Source organism: Thalassophryne amazonica, chromosome 4 (genome assembly GCF_902500255.1).
Source record: "Thalassophryne amazonica chromosome 4, fThaAma1.1, whole genome shotgun sequence".
In the NCBI taxonomy this organism is placed as follows: Eukaryota; Metazoa; Chordata; class Actinopteri; order Batrachoidiformes; family Batrachoididae; genus Thalassophryne; species Thalassophryne amazonica.
The window spans coordinates 17,016,159-17,029,962 of NC_047106.1; the positions used below are offsets into that span (position 1 = coordinate 17,016,159).

Below are 13,804 nucleotides of genomic sequence, written 5' to 3' on the forward strand. Positions count from 1 at the left end.
GATTTGTGTGAACAGACTTACTGCAAATTTAAAGTTAAGCACCTTCTTAATGTACTTTAAAAACATGCACTGTCAGCAGTAGTGCATGTGAAAAGAAAGCCAGAAGGAACATTGCGTGTTTTAAGGCCCGGTCCACGTGGCACTTAATGAAGGGAAACAAAGCCCAAACGAAACAAGAAATCTGGAATTTCATTGACATCGTTTAACCTTCGCGCAGCTTCGTTCCTGCAGCTGACGCTTCGTCAGGATTTTTAAACTGTCAAAAAATTTGAACGAATGCTGCCGAAAACCTCAATTCATCTGTATTTCATTTTGCTGTTGTTCTTGGCAGTTTTTATCGTTTGCTTAGTTTTTGTAACAGTGTTTAGTTTGACTTCCTTTAACCAGCTGAATGTTTTTACACGGTGCAGAAGCCGGTTTGTGAGCGCTCCTGCTGCGTTCATGTACCATCGGAAACTACAGGGCAAACTCAGCCTGTTTGCTTGAATTTTTTTTTTTTTTTTTATCTGGATGGGGGGGGTCAGCTTCACTGGGCTCACCAACCTTATATCAGCCAGAATTAATCTTTTGTGTGGATTCAATGAATTATTTTACCAATAATAAAATGAAAACCATGCTCCTACTACAAGCAACTGCTGAATTTGAAACAACAAAAAAGGCATGTAATTTCCAATGGTAGCGTCAGCAGCAGCCATTGCTTCCTGTGTGCACTTATTTTTTAATTAAATATAACAATAAGAGTGCAGGAATGACAATCCAACCCTTCTCTACATGTGACAACAGGTAGATGATTCAGAAGATTATATGAAGAGCTGTTCTGGAAGGCAGAATTCATTTTGTGGATCCCTGGCAGCTGGTGAAAATAACCGTACATGGGGGAGTCAATGCGCGGCATTCACACGACTGCTCTGACATATTCAATCATCTTTACACTTATATTTATTCCCCCTTTTGACAGCTTTCTATATATGTCTTAGTAACATAATACAGCAAAATTGCAGCCACCATGGTAAACAAGCTTTTTTTTTTTTTTATAAATTGGAGCAAGACGGAGCGCGCAGCGTGCCGTCAGACTAAACCAGATAGTGAGGATTCTGATGAGGAGATGATCCCTCTTTTGCTCTGGATGAGGAACCAGAGCAGGTGGATCCACCGAAGTGTGCACAGATCTCCACAGTGGGTCAGATTGCACACTTCTGTTTGCAGTTTCTCCAGGACTCAGGCATTATGAGCTCCATCCCAGCACCGAGTCCTGGAATGCAGAGATGCAGCCACACTGCTCCAGTAGTGGCTCCAGGTGTGTTTCGTTTCAAGAGTGGAGATCAACGTAAGCTTCCGTTTCATTCCTCTTCCATTCTTTTTGCGCGCTCTATTTGCAGGCTATTTGGTGATAATGCTTGTTTGGCGACCTTTTCTCGACGTTTTGTGACTTTTTCCCCCCTTCGTTCAGGAATCACTGTATGCCCTGTGACCAGGCCATAACTCAATCAGGTGTAATTTATATCATACTGACAACTCCTTTGTTGGTTCCCATTAGGATGGTAGATTATGACTGGATTAAATCATAATGGGGCATCCATAGTGTATTTATGTGCCCAGTTCTGCTCTGCCAACAGAAGGGCACATTTGTCAACAAAGGAAACATGCACCACACCTCAACCAGAATGTACTGATCATATGTAATTTCTTCTGCACAATGACACACACACACAACCCCAATTCCAATGAAGTTGGGACGTTGTGTGAAATGTAAATAAACACAGAATACAATGATTTTAAAATCCTCGTCAACCTATATTCAGTTGAATACACCACAAAGACAAGCTATATTTAATGTTCAAACTGATAGACTTGGTTGCTTTTGTGCAAATATTGGCTCATTTTGAAATGGATGCCTGCATATATATATATATATATATATATATATATATATATATATATATATATATATATATATATATATATATATATATATATATATATATATATATATATATATGTGTGTGTGCGCGTGTGTGTGTGTAGATGGGTTTGTCTCTTACCAAATTATGTCCAACCAACTGAATATACCTCCAGTGGATTCAAGTTAAACCATAGAAACATCTCAAGGATGATCAGTGGAAACCGGATGCACCTGAGCTCAATTTTGAGCTTCATGGCAAAGGCTGTAAATACTTATGTACATGTGATTTCTTAGTTTTTTGTTTGAAATGAATTTGCAAAAATCTCAAAAGCTCACACCGATGTCAGGGTGCTGCCATGCAAGACGCTCACTACACACCGGGAGCAACTTGGGAATTAAGGACCTTGCTCAAAGGCCCTTAGTGATTTTCTGTTCAGGCTGGGGTTTGAACAGAGGATCCTCTGGTCTCAAACCCAACGCTTAACCATTAGACCATCACCTCCCTCTATGTACGGAATTCGGCACTCGTTCAAGGCACCATTGCCGCCTCAAGGTGCTGGGACTCTGGGCTGGGCCTGGGGACTCACGTTCAATACCTAATGTGTCCCAGGGCCCAGTCATGAAAAATTCAAACGCAAACCCTGATTAAGTCATTAACTACATTGAAAATAGTTGTTGGCTGCTATATGTGCCTAGTTAGCACAACGTAAAAATTCAAATGATCCAACAAAAATACTGAAACACAGCCAATTTTATACACGGACACTTCATTTTCAAACGCCAGATCTCTGTAGGTGAATACGCCTACTTTTGGTGTTGTTAGAATAGAAGCTTTATTTGTTTATTTTCACATATACAAGATTCGGGGTGCCACTCCGCAACTGAGTTTGAGAAGATGAAAAGAAGCTATTACCTATGACCTATAAATAACTAACTTAGCAGACCAAGTGAAAAATGTGACTTATAAGTACAAGCTATTTAAAACAAATAAATATACATTCTGGATAAGGCACAGAGTAAATTAGATTGCACATATTTGAACAGGTGATGTACTGGATGAGAGGGGTCTGAGAGGATCTGCCCCATCGTCTCAAGATGGGGCAGCAAAATTATTTTTTTTGGGCGGTGTTTATCACTCGCTGCAGAACCTCTTTGTCCGCGTCTGTACTCCCGGCAAACCATGCTGTGATGCGGTATGCCATTCCACGTTCAATGGTGGCATGACAGAAGGCCACCAGCAGCTTCTGCTCCAGTCTGCTCTTCCCCAGGAAGTGCAGTTGTGCAGGAACATAAGTCCCAAAGCCCAGGCCCGAGTCTCAATGGTCAGCAAACTGAAGGAGTGGCAGTTGGTGTGGCGCACCACCTCCTTCCAATGAAGTCACATATCACCCCCTGGCAATGGGCCTCATGAAATAACATGCATCACCCCACATGATACTGCTAATAAATTCAGAAAGCTGTGTAAAGGACATGTGTAAACATGTTGAATGCTACCTGTGTATAAATTCCAAGCGCAGTCACACTGACTATGAAATAACAAAGGACCCCCCACAATACCATATATGGACTCCCAGAACGGTGCTTCGTTAATTCAAGGGTTCAACAAAAATATTCTACTTCATGAAGTCACAGTATGTATTAAATATGCAATGCCTCGAGTGTTTTGTCACACTAAGCCTTACTGTTGAACAGACATGCAGGGAGTTCAGTGAGGAAAGAGTATGGCTCAGATGATCAGCTGCCAACACATGCAGAGATGACGTTAGAGTCACAAGAGTTTTTTTCCCCACCCGGAGCACAACAACCCCCAGCTCAAGCAGACATCTTTTGTCTCACAACACTGAGCAAACTCATTATTTCAGAAAGCTGTGAAATAAAGCCTCATTACCACGTTAGACTGTGCCTCTCTCAATTGCCTGTGCTGGCCATGACTGAGGTTTGTTATCATATCTCACGGTGGCATTTTTAACAGAACACGTAAGTGATGATAACTGATACCTTTATATTAACACAAGACATTCAAACCAGTGCTCATACATGCACAAGAATGCAGCAGGACAAGACAACAGAGCTGGAGGGCTGGAATTCCCAACACGTCCTCATTGCACTGCATTTCCTGTTTGAACAGCTATACCGAAACAGGAATGGGGCCTGGTGAGAGTTTTGGACAAGAATTTAGCTGTCCTTTTGACATAAAATTACAGCTACATGCCTTCTTATGTGCAGTGCAATGTAACAGGCAGGACCGACACCCCCCCAAGTAATCAGTCAGCTCTATTACAACAACAGAAATGCGTGAGGCACCACCAGGTATTCCAAAGCGGCAGCTGCGGCTGGCACAGCCTCCATCTATCACATGACAAATCACCACCTGTAACCTGCAATATCTTAGACATTATTTCATAATGTCACATAATTTCACTTCTGTTTATATACACCTACTGGCTCCTTTGTAAATGCATGTATATATTCTTATTTGTCTTTTTATATTTACTTTGTTGTTTTTTAACACCCTTGCACTACGGGAGTTGTCTTAATTTCGCTGTACCTTGTGTATAATGACAATAAAAGCATTCTATTTTATAACTTTTTTACAAACAAAAGGGCAGTTGATGTGGCTTCATTATTCACTTATGTGGCCTTTTCTACAGTCAGTCGCAAGAAAGGGAGAAGGAGTAACAGGAAGACAGCTGACGAGAAGGACAGGAGCAGCTGTAGCCAGTAAATGGGTATTTCTGATACTTATATTTGTATTACATTTCGCAAATTATCTCTCTACTTCGACTTCTGAGTACCTTGTGTGGTCTTACCCTGTGTGCTGCTATCCAGTGCTGCTGGAACCTCAATTTCCCTGAGGGAGTCTTTTCAGGGGATTAATAAAGTTCTATCTCATCTAATCACAAAAGTTGGATATTCCCCTCGAGTTTATAATGTATTCCTTGCACTGCAGATGTTTTTCATGAAATGCTGTCTCAGCATTTGTGTGATTTGTTGGCGCCGTAGACAACTAGAATGTCAAAGGCAATGGTCAGCATATTCCTCTCACAAATGGTTGCATTCTTCATTGTGCATTTAACAGCAGAAGCCTCCAATGAATTTTTCTAAAATCCAGGACTGTTTGAAAATTGCTAATAAATATTTTTCAGTTACCTGCAGTTACCGAGACATGGTTAAAAGAAGAGTATAATTGATCTGTCCATCCTGAGGGTTATGATTTTTTTTTCCAGAAATAGGGCAAACAAACGAGGTGGTAGTGTGGCTCTTTATGTCAGATCTAACCATTATTGTGAAAATTGTTCTGAATATGTCATTTTCTTTGGATGGTGTTATGGAATGTTATTGTGTATGTGTATTTGTGAAAAATCAAAAACATAATTTTAAGTAGTATTTACAGAGTTCCTGGGCTGAATATAACATTTTTTTGCGGAGAAATTGACTGAGATGTGTGAAGATTTTAACATGATTCTCTAAATCCTCATGACCATATACATATAGCAGAATTCCTAGATTCTGTGTGCTGTATGGGATAATATCCAGTGATAATACACCCAACCAGGATTACTACAAAACACATCGACACTCACTGACAATATATTAACAAACATTATGTTTGGGATTAATGAGTGGATTACTTATTAGTGACATCAGTGATCACCTGCCGGTTTTTGTTGTTTACAATTCTTTAGTTGATAAGTTGGATCATATTGACACTCCAAATTTCAAAAGAAAAATAACTAAGGAATCTACGGCCAATCCTAGAACGGAATTTATCACACCAAGAGTTGCGTGGCATCTTTACTGAAGACAATTGGACCCATCATATGAATCATTTATCTCCATTATCTCCAAGTCGTATGATAAACATTGTCCACCGATATCAAATGTTGCACACAAGCGAAATACTGACAAGATAAGATAAACTTTATTGATCTCACAGAGGAGAACTCACGTTACGTCAGCTCTTAAAAAACCCTGGATCACTAAGGACTGCTGAATGCATGCAAAAAGAACAAATTTTGTAAAAACCAATTTTAAAGCATAGAAACAATTGAGGCCGAGAGTAAATACTAGGGAGGGTATTGATAAGATTTTATGATATCGATGCCATTATCGATTCTGCTTATCAATCCGATTCCTTATCGATACCTCTTGTGAATTTTCTGCGCACTAAAAGTGGGTTTTTACAGGTTTCATGTCAACATTTTATTGAAATTGGTCACTGTATCCTTGATCTCGGGACATAAATAAAAATAAACAAATCTGTAGTTTTGTCAAAAGCATTTCTTTTCAGACATTTTGGCATGAATGTCTCTCCATACCTCTGATCTGAGCTCAGCCGGCTGCTGCACGTCAGTGCAGGACGTCTCATTTCGGGAGGAAAAAAACCCCCCCAAAAAAAACCCCAAAAAAACATTTTGATCAGTTGCAGTTTGTTTGTATTACAGCATTTGGAAAGAGGTGTCAATTGATTTAAACAGCGTTTTGCTTTGAATTTATTAATTCCGACTGCACTCTATCCTTCTAACTTGACTCGGCAGAGAGCAGTGCAGCGTTTGGAGCTGTGTGAACAGAACGGAGGACGACTGTCGTTTCATTCTCGCAACAAGACAGGAGTCCCAGTTAGTGACTTTAATCCACACAAAAGTGACTCACGATGGACACATTCAGGGATGAAAGTGGTGAAAAAACAAAACAACAAAAAAAGCTGAAACCCAAAATTACCCCCAACACCACCCGCACGAAAATGTTTGAATTCTGGAAGCTCTGAATTCAATCTGGGACTATTCCAGACAATAACTGCAGTGAGTGCAGCATCCATTTAGGTGAGAAAAAACCCAACTTTCCTTATTCAAATTCATTCCAGTAGTATTCTGCAATTACTAGGATGCAGCAGTTTTCTTGCTTGGCAGTTAGTTCTGGAGGAAATCGATGAATATATTAACAAATTGAAAATATGGTTTGACCAAAACAAACTGTCATTAAACTTAAAACAGGGATGAAGTGGAGGTGTAAGAGTCACTAGGTGTTCACAGGAAACAGCTATTTATTTCTACATTTATGTTCATTGTTAGTTGGTTTTATATTTTCTGTTGTGTTTTTTAAATCAGGTTCATTTTGTCTCTTTCTCTAAAATTGTATTGTAGCATTATTAGTTATTACTATTATTGTTGTTGCTATTATTAATATATAAATAAATAAAAATAAATTTTAAAAATATTACAATTTGTAATACATTTGACTCTTTTACGACAACAAACGCTGAGCCATTAATTATTATACAGAAAACAAATGCACACAATCGTGCTGAGATGCAAACAGCTTAATGCTAACTTTAACATTGAAAATGCCATAGACATGCTAATGCGTTAGCATTAGTCCCATTTTTAAGTTATACAATACATCTATCAACTGTTTCAGAAGACCATAACAGGTCAGTTTAACATAAAGGTAAATATTACTCTCAGACATATGCTCTTTGGGGTTTTAGCGGGGAAAAATTAAGGTGAAGACAAATAAAACAAAGAACTAACGAAGCAGCGGGTCGGATCACTGCTTCATGCGTCAAAGAAGCGCCGCGCTGCAGAAATGGTCGATTACAGACCCTGCAGGGGTTCTGTAATCAACATGGATCATTTTCCCGACAAACACCCCCAAAAACAACGGCCGCTCTGAAGGACCGATAAGGGAATCAAACAAAAAGGCTACTGATGTTGGTGGATCGAATCATTTCTTAACAATACCCGAAAAGAACCGTTCTCAATACCCAACCCTAGTAAATACAAGACATATAAAACAAGTGACCAATATTATGCGATCTTGCAAAAGGCAGTATTACAGTGATTTGTTGAAAAAATAAAATCATCAAAAGGTACATGGAAGCTCTTTAAATGAAATCCAGAAATAAAAAATAAAAAAATTGTCCAAGACTATCCAACATATTTTACTCAAATAGTGATACAGTGGATAAAGAAAGTTATAGCAGATCATTTTAATGATTATTATGAAAATTAGCAAATGCAATTGTCCCTTCTAATATGAGCTCTTGGGATAACAGGATAATGAGGACCAACCTTTCAGATTCAATATTTATCAGAGAAACTGATGAATATGAAACAATTAACATAGTACATAAACTAAAAGGGGGGAATCAACTGATCACGATCATTTTAATACGTCTTTGATTAAAAAAATAATAATACAATCGACTGTCATTAAACCTTTAACATATCTGTAACTTGTCATTACTGAGTGGCAGATTTCCTTCCACAATGAAAATAGCTGAAATGGGACCACTGTTCAAATCTGGTGATAAACATTTTTTTTTTCCCCTCAAACTACCGGCCAATCTCACTGCCAATTTTCAAAAATTCTGAAAAAAGTATTCATTAAGAGGTTGGATAATTTTATATCCAAACATCACATACTAAATGAGGATGTGGATATGGATTTAGGAAAAATCATACCACTTCACTGGCAGAAATTGATTTTGCGGAACGTATCACAAATGCAATTAAAAACAAACAATACACCGTAGGTGTTTTTTTCGACTTACAGAAAGCTTATGATACTATTGATCATACCATATTAGTGGATAAATTATGGAAGTATGGCATCAGAGGATTGGCACATAACTGGATAGCCAACTACAACCCCTGGCAAAAATTATGGAATCACCAGCCTCAGAGGATGTTCATTCAGTCTAATTTTGTAGAAAAAAAGCAGATCACAGACATGACACAAAACTAAAGTCATTTCAAATGGCAACTTTCTGGCTTTAAGAAACACTATAAGAAATCAGGAAAAAAAAAAAAAAAATTGTGGCAGTCAGTAATGCTTACTTTTTTAGACCAAGCAGAGGGAAAAAATATGGAATCACTCAATTCTGAGGAAAAAATTATGGAATCATGAAAAATAGTTTGATAATCCTCTCCTTTGTTTCAATTGACATCTCTCGTGTTGGAGCCATGATTCATGTCAGTCCACTTGGTGCAACAGCTCTCCAAGGTGTGATCACTCCTTTTTAGATGCAGACTAACGAGCAGATCTGATTTGATGCAGTGGTTAGTTTTGGGGATGAAAATGTACAGGATGATTCCATAATTTATTCCTCTGAATTGAGGGAGTCCATATTTTTTTCCCTCTGCTTGGTCTAAAAAAGTAACCATTACTGACTGCCACAATTATTTTTCCTGATTTCTTATAGTGTTTCTTAAAGCCAGAAAGTTGCCATTTGAATGACTTTAGTTTTGTGTCATGTCTGTGATCTGCTTTTTTCCTACAAAATTAAACAACTGAATGAACATCCTCCGAGGCCAGTGATTCCATAATTTTTGCCAGGGGTTGTACTTGTACAACAGGTATCAGTATGTTCACATGGGTGGGATAAATTCAGAATTTTTGAGGTACACTTGCGGGTGCCCCAGGACTCAATCCTTGGGCCTTTGCTGTTTCTTTTATATATTAATGACATATGCTTGGTTTCCAAGTCGGGAGTTGTATTTTATTTGCCGATGACCACGACTGTTTTGTAGTGAGGATCATTTGGACAGGTTCTGGACACGATGGAGAGGGAAACCAGAAGTTTAAGGAATAGTTGACTACAAATTGTCACTTTGCTTTGATAAAACAAAGCCACATCATATTTGTTAATAAGCCCAGGAACGTAGTAGAAATATACTAAAACGTGATGTTGATATTGAACTTGTTAATGAACCAAATTTATTGGGTCTTTATTGATGATAATTTAAGTTGGAAAACACAGATTATGTTAAATCTAAAATGTCGAAGATCCATTGCCATTTTGTATAAAAGCACAAGACTCCTCCCCCAACACTCAGTTACTTTATATCACTCATCGCTTGTTCCATACATGACAGACAAACCTTATCAATGAGCCAACTAATCCTTGTTTGTCCGGTTGCATATTTTGAAATTTGGGACTTGATTAATATCATAATACAAATTATGTTCAAGTGAAAAATAGACTTCTGTCACAACATGTCTAGAAACCTGTCTGAAATGAGGAACTCCAGTTACAATTTACAAGGAACATTATTCTTTCAGAAATCAAGATTCCAACTACCGTAAAAGTCATTGTATTTCTGTCAAAGATGTAAATATTTGGATAACTGCCCGGATAATATAAAATCACAAAGTAGTTTGGGTGGTCTTAAAGGCTTCTATAAAATTATGTGATTACTTACTATGGCACATTAACTTAGGTTTATTGATTCTGTTGTGTTGTGATTGATTGTGTTCTGATTCTGTTGTACACTGCTGCTTGAATGTTTGTGTTTTTTTGAAATTCAAATTCATGGATCAATGTATACTTTGTAGTAGTTACGATGGATATACGAGGTCTGTCCATAAAGTATAGGTCCTTTTAATTTTTTTCAAAAACTATATGGATTTCATTCATATGTTTTAACGTCAGACATGCTTGAACCCTCGTGCGCATGCGTGAGTTTTTCCACGCCTGTTGGTGACGTCATTCGCCTGTGAGCACTCCTTGTGGGAGGAGTCGTCCAGCCCCTCGTCGGAATTCCTTTGTCTGAGAAGTTGCTGAGAGACTGGCGCTTTGTTTGATCAAAATTTTTTCTAAACCTGTGAGACACATCGAAGTGGACACGGTTCGAAAAATTAAGCTGGTTTTCAGTGAAAATTTTAACGGCTGATGAGAGATTTTGAGGTGATACTGTCGCTTTAAGGACTTCCCACGGTGCGAGACGTCGCGCAGCGCTCTCAGGCGCCATCGTCAGCCTGTTTCAAGCTGAAAACCTCCACATTTCAGGCTCTATTGATCCAGGACGTCGTGAGAGAACAGAGAAGTTTCAGAAGAAGTCGGTTTCAGCATTTTATCCGGATATTCCACTGTTAAAGGAGATTTTTTAATGAAAGATGTGCGGGCGGATTGCAGCGTCGGCTCGCAGCCGCCGCGGCGCTCCGCCACAGGAAAAACACCTCTGTTGGAAGCCTTAAGGACAAGTTGGAACATGCCCAACTGTTAAACAATTTCTCAGATACTCACTCCACTGAAAGCCATCAAAAGCCGCCTGGATTTTACAAATGGTTATCAACACGGAGGTGTTTTTCCTGTGCCGCCACACCGCGCCGGCTGCGTCCCGACTGCGCGACATCTCGCACCGTGGGAAGTCCTTAAAGCGACAGCATCACCTCAAAATCTCTCATCAGCCGTTAAAATTTTCACGGAAAACCAGCTTAATTTTTTGAACCATGTCCACTTCGATGTGTCTCACAGGTTTAGAAAAAATTTTGATCAAACAAAGCGCCAGTCTCTCAGCAACTTCTGAGACAAAGGAATTCCGACGAGGGGCTGGACAACTCCTCCCACAAGGAGTGCTCACAGGCGAATGACGTCACCGACAGGCGTGGAAAAACTCACGCATGCGCACGAGGGTTCAAGCATGTCTGACGTAAAAAACATATGAATGAAATCCATATAGTTTTTGAAAAAAATAAAAAGGACCTATAATTTATTGACAGCCCTCGTATATATAAAAACATATGTTTTTCTAAATTATCTTATTAATTTGAGGGTTTTGTGCATTGTGGCTGCTCCCTTGTTGGCCCTTGGGGTCGCCACAGCAAATACAAGATGGTTCTGCATGTTGAATTGGCACAGGTTTTTACATCGGATGACCTTCCTGACAACTCCAGATTACATGGAGAAATGTGACAGGGGTGGGGTTTAAACTGGGAACCTTCCACACTGAAACCAAGTGCCCTAACTACTTGATCTCCACCAGTAGCGTTCCATTTATATTGTCATTTATTCTTTTACTAGTAGAGTGTATTTTGTTTAGTGTTTAGATTCCTGGGAAAATCCTATATAAACAGCAATTATTATTCTCATCAATAAAGAACGGATGATTATTCGGTATATAAATTGCACCAGAGTATAATTCACATTATCTCCCAAACTACCAAAAAATAAATAACACACCTTATAATCTGGAAAATACAGTAAAACAAAGTTGTCAATAAGTTAGGTCAGTTGAGTCATTCTTTCAGACAGTCAACTCTAAATACAAAAAGCAGAGCAGGTTTCTCAGTGGAACAGGAGTGAAGACTACTAAGACTCATTTCTGAGCACACTACACATCTGTGTCCTTTGACAAGATACCTTATCTGCAGTCCACAGTTACCAGGCTTGGCTTTGGAATGGGGTTGCATAATTTAAATACAAGTCATACTGCGATTATTGTGGGGAAATACTGTGATACGGTAAATGGTCCTATAATGTTACACTTGGAGGCAGTGACAAAGCATTTAGAAATTTTGCCTCTGTACACTACTGCAAGAAGAGTCATCAGGAGATGACATAACCCCCGGGCCCCACAAATCAGTAATACAAAGTGTCGGGGGACCACTCAAGTACACCCTTATGCTAAATATGAATGACATTTGTCAACTGGTTCAAGAGATATCGCGCCAACAAGGGTGGTAGTGACATTATCTTGAATATCTCGCTGTGGCCCTGAAATTGACCCCAAGGTCACTGCAACTGATTGGTGTCAGGGATCATCCACGTACACGCTTAAGCTAAATATCAATGAAACTGATCAACTGGTTCTTGAGATATCGCTCTAACAAGCGAAAATGGACGGACGAGTTGATCGCTACATCCCGTGTATTTTATATCGTTCATACCCAGGGGATAATAAAGATGAACTATATCCATTAAGATTTGCTTGTCATGTATACGTTTAACAAAAATATTGCATTAACCCTGAAGGAATTAGCCACTTTTATACACAGTTCCTCCATTTTCACAGGCCATAAATAATTGGAAAAACCAATTATTTTTATTACTAAATAGTTTTACAGCCAGTTTTCCTTAGAGAAGAGGATGATAGACTGACATTTCCCACTCACTGAATATGTTGTGGTCTTTATGTACCTCAATCACTAATACAAACAGTATGGACCTGCATGAAAAACTTGTATGCAGTTCTCAAAAGCTGAGTGACCACAAAAGGACACTAGTGATGAAACCCACCAAAACACCCATGACAACTCTGAAGGAGAGTTAGGTTAGAATTCTGTGACTGGTGTTGGAGAAGCCATGTGTAATGTCATGACTGACTGCAATTCCTAAATGGTGAATGCACAGAGGTAAAATTACAAAAATGTCACCATTTTCCTAGTTATCACAGCTTAATGAAAAGCACTATGATGTGTATTTTTAGCCACTCAAAGTACAAACCAAATTGATGGTATTGCTGTGTGATGTAGCAGTTTCCACTTTGCATATCAGTTATTATTCTTGAATAGAGTGGCTATCCTGGGCTCTCGAATAATAATCAGAGGTAAACTTAATGCCGGTCACTCCACAATACGAATAATATGTTCGTAATACAACACAAATGCACATTTTGCCACATTTGTACAAAAACACAAGTTGTATTGTAGCGTGTGTGCAGCACCTGCATTGCAAACCTCCGCCTTTGTGAGATCAGACTGCCAACATTTTGATCATGCTCAACATTTCTGCAATTGGACCACTGCCATATTTCCAGTATTACAACATATGTGCATTGTGTGGTAATTATGCAGATGTCATTACAAGTAGAGACACAAAGGACTGCACAAGTATGTGCACACACAAAAGCATAAGAGTAGCTAAACTACAAACAAAATGACACATTTAACCAAGACCATCAGACAGCAATAAATAATTTGTGTGAGGAGGAGATCCTTGTTTCTGTTGTTGAAAACCCCAAAAAGACCAACCGGAAGAAAGTATTTAAAAATATATAAAAAAAATAAAAAAAATGCAGCTAAGCTTTGAAAGTATAGGATTATAGTTGTAGTACATGTTACCAATAAGTATCTGGTGATGGGTCACTTTCTAACCATTGCGCTAAGTAGTCGGTGATG

At 38.8% G+C, this 13,804-nt stretch overlaps 1 protein-coding gene across 1 annotated transcript in view; it reads right to left on the reverse strand.

Moving 5' to 3' along the window:
- Positions 1 to 13,804, reverse strand: part of taok1a (TAO kinase 1a) — a 60,816-nt gene that overhangs the window by 25,346 nt on the left and 21,666 nt on the right. The window lies entirely within an intron of this gene.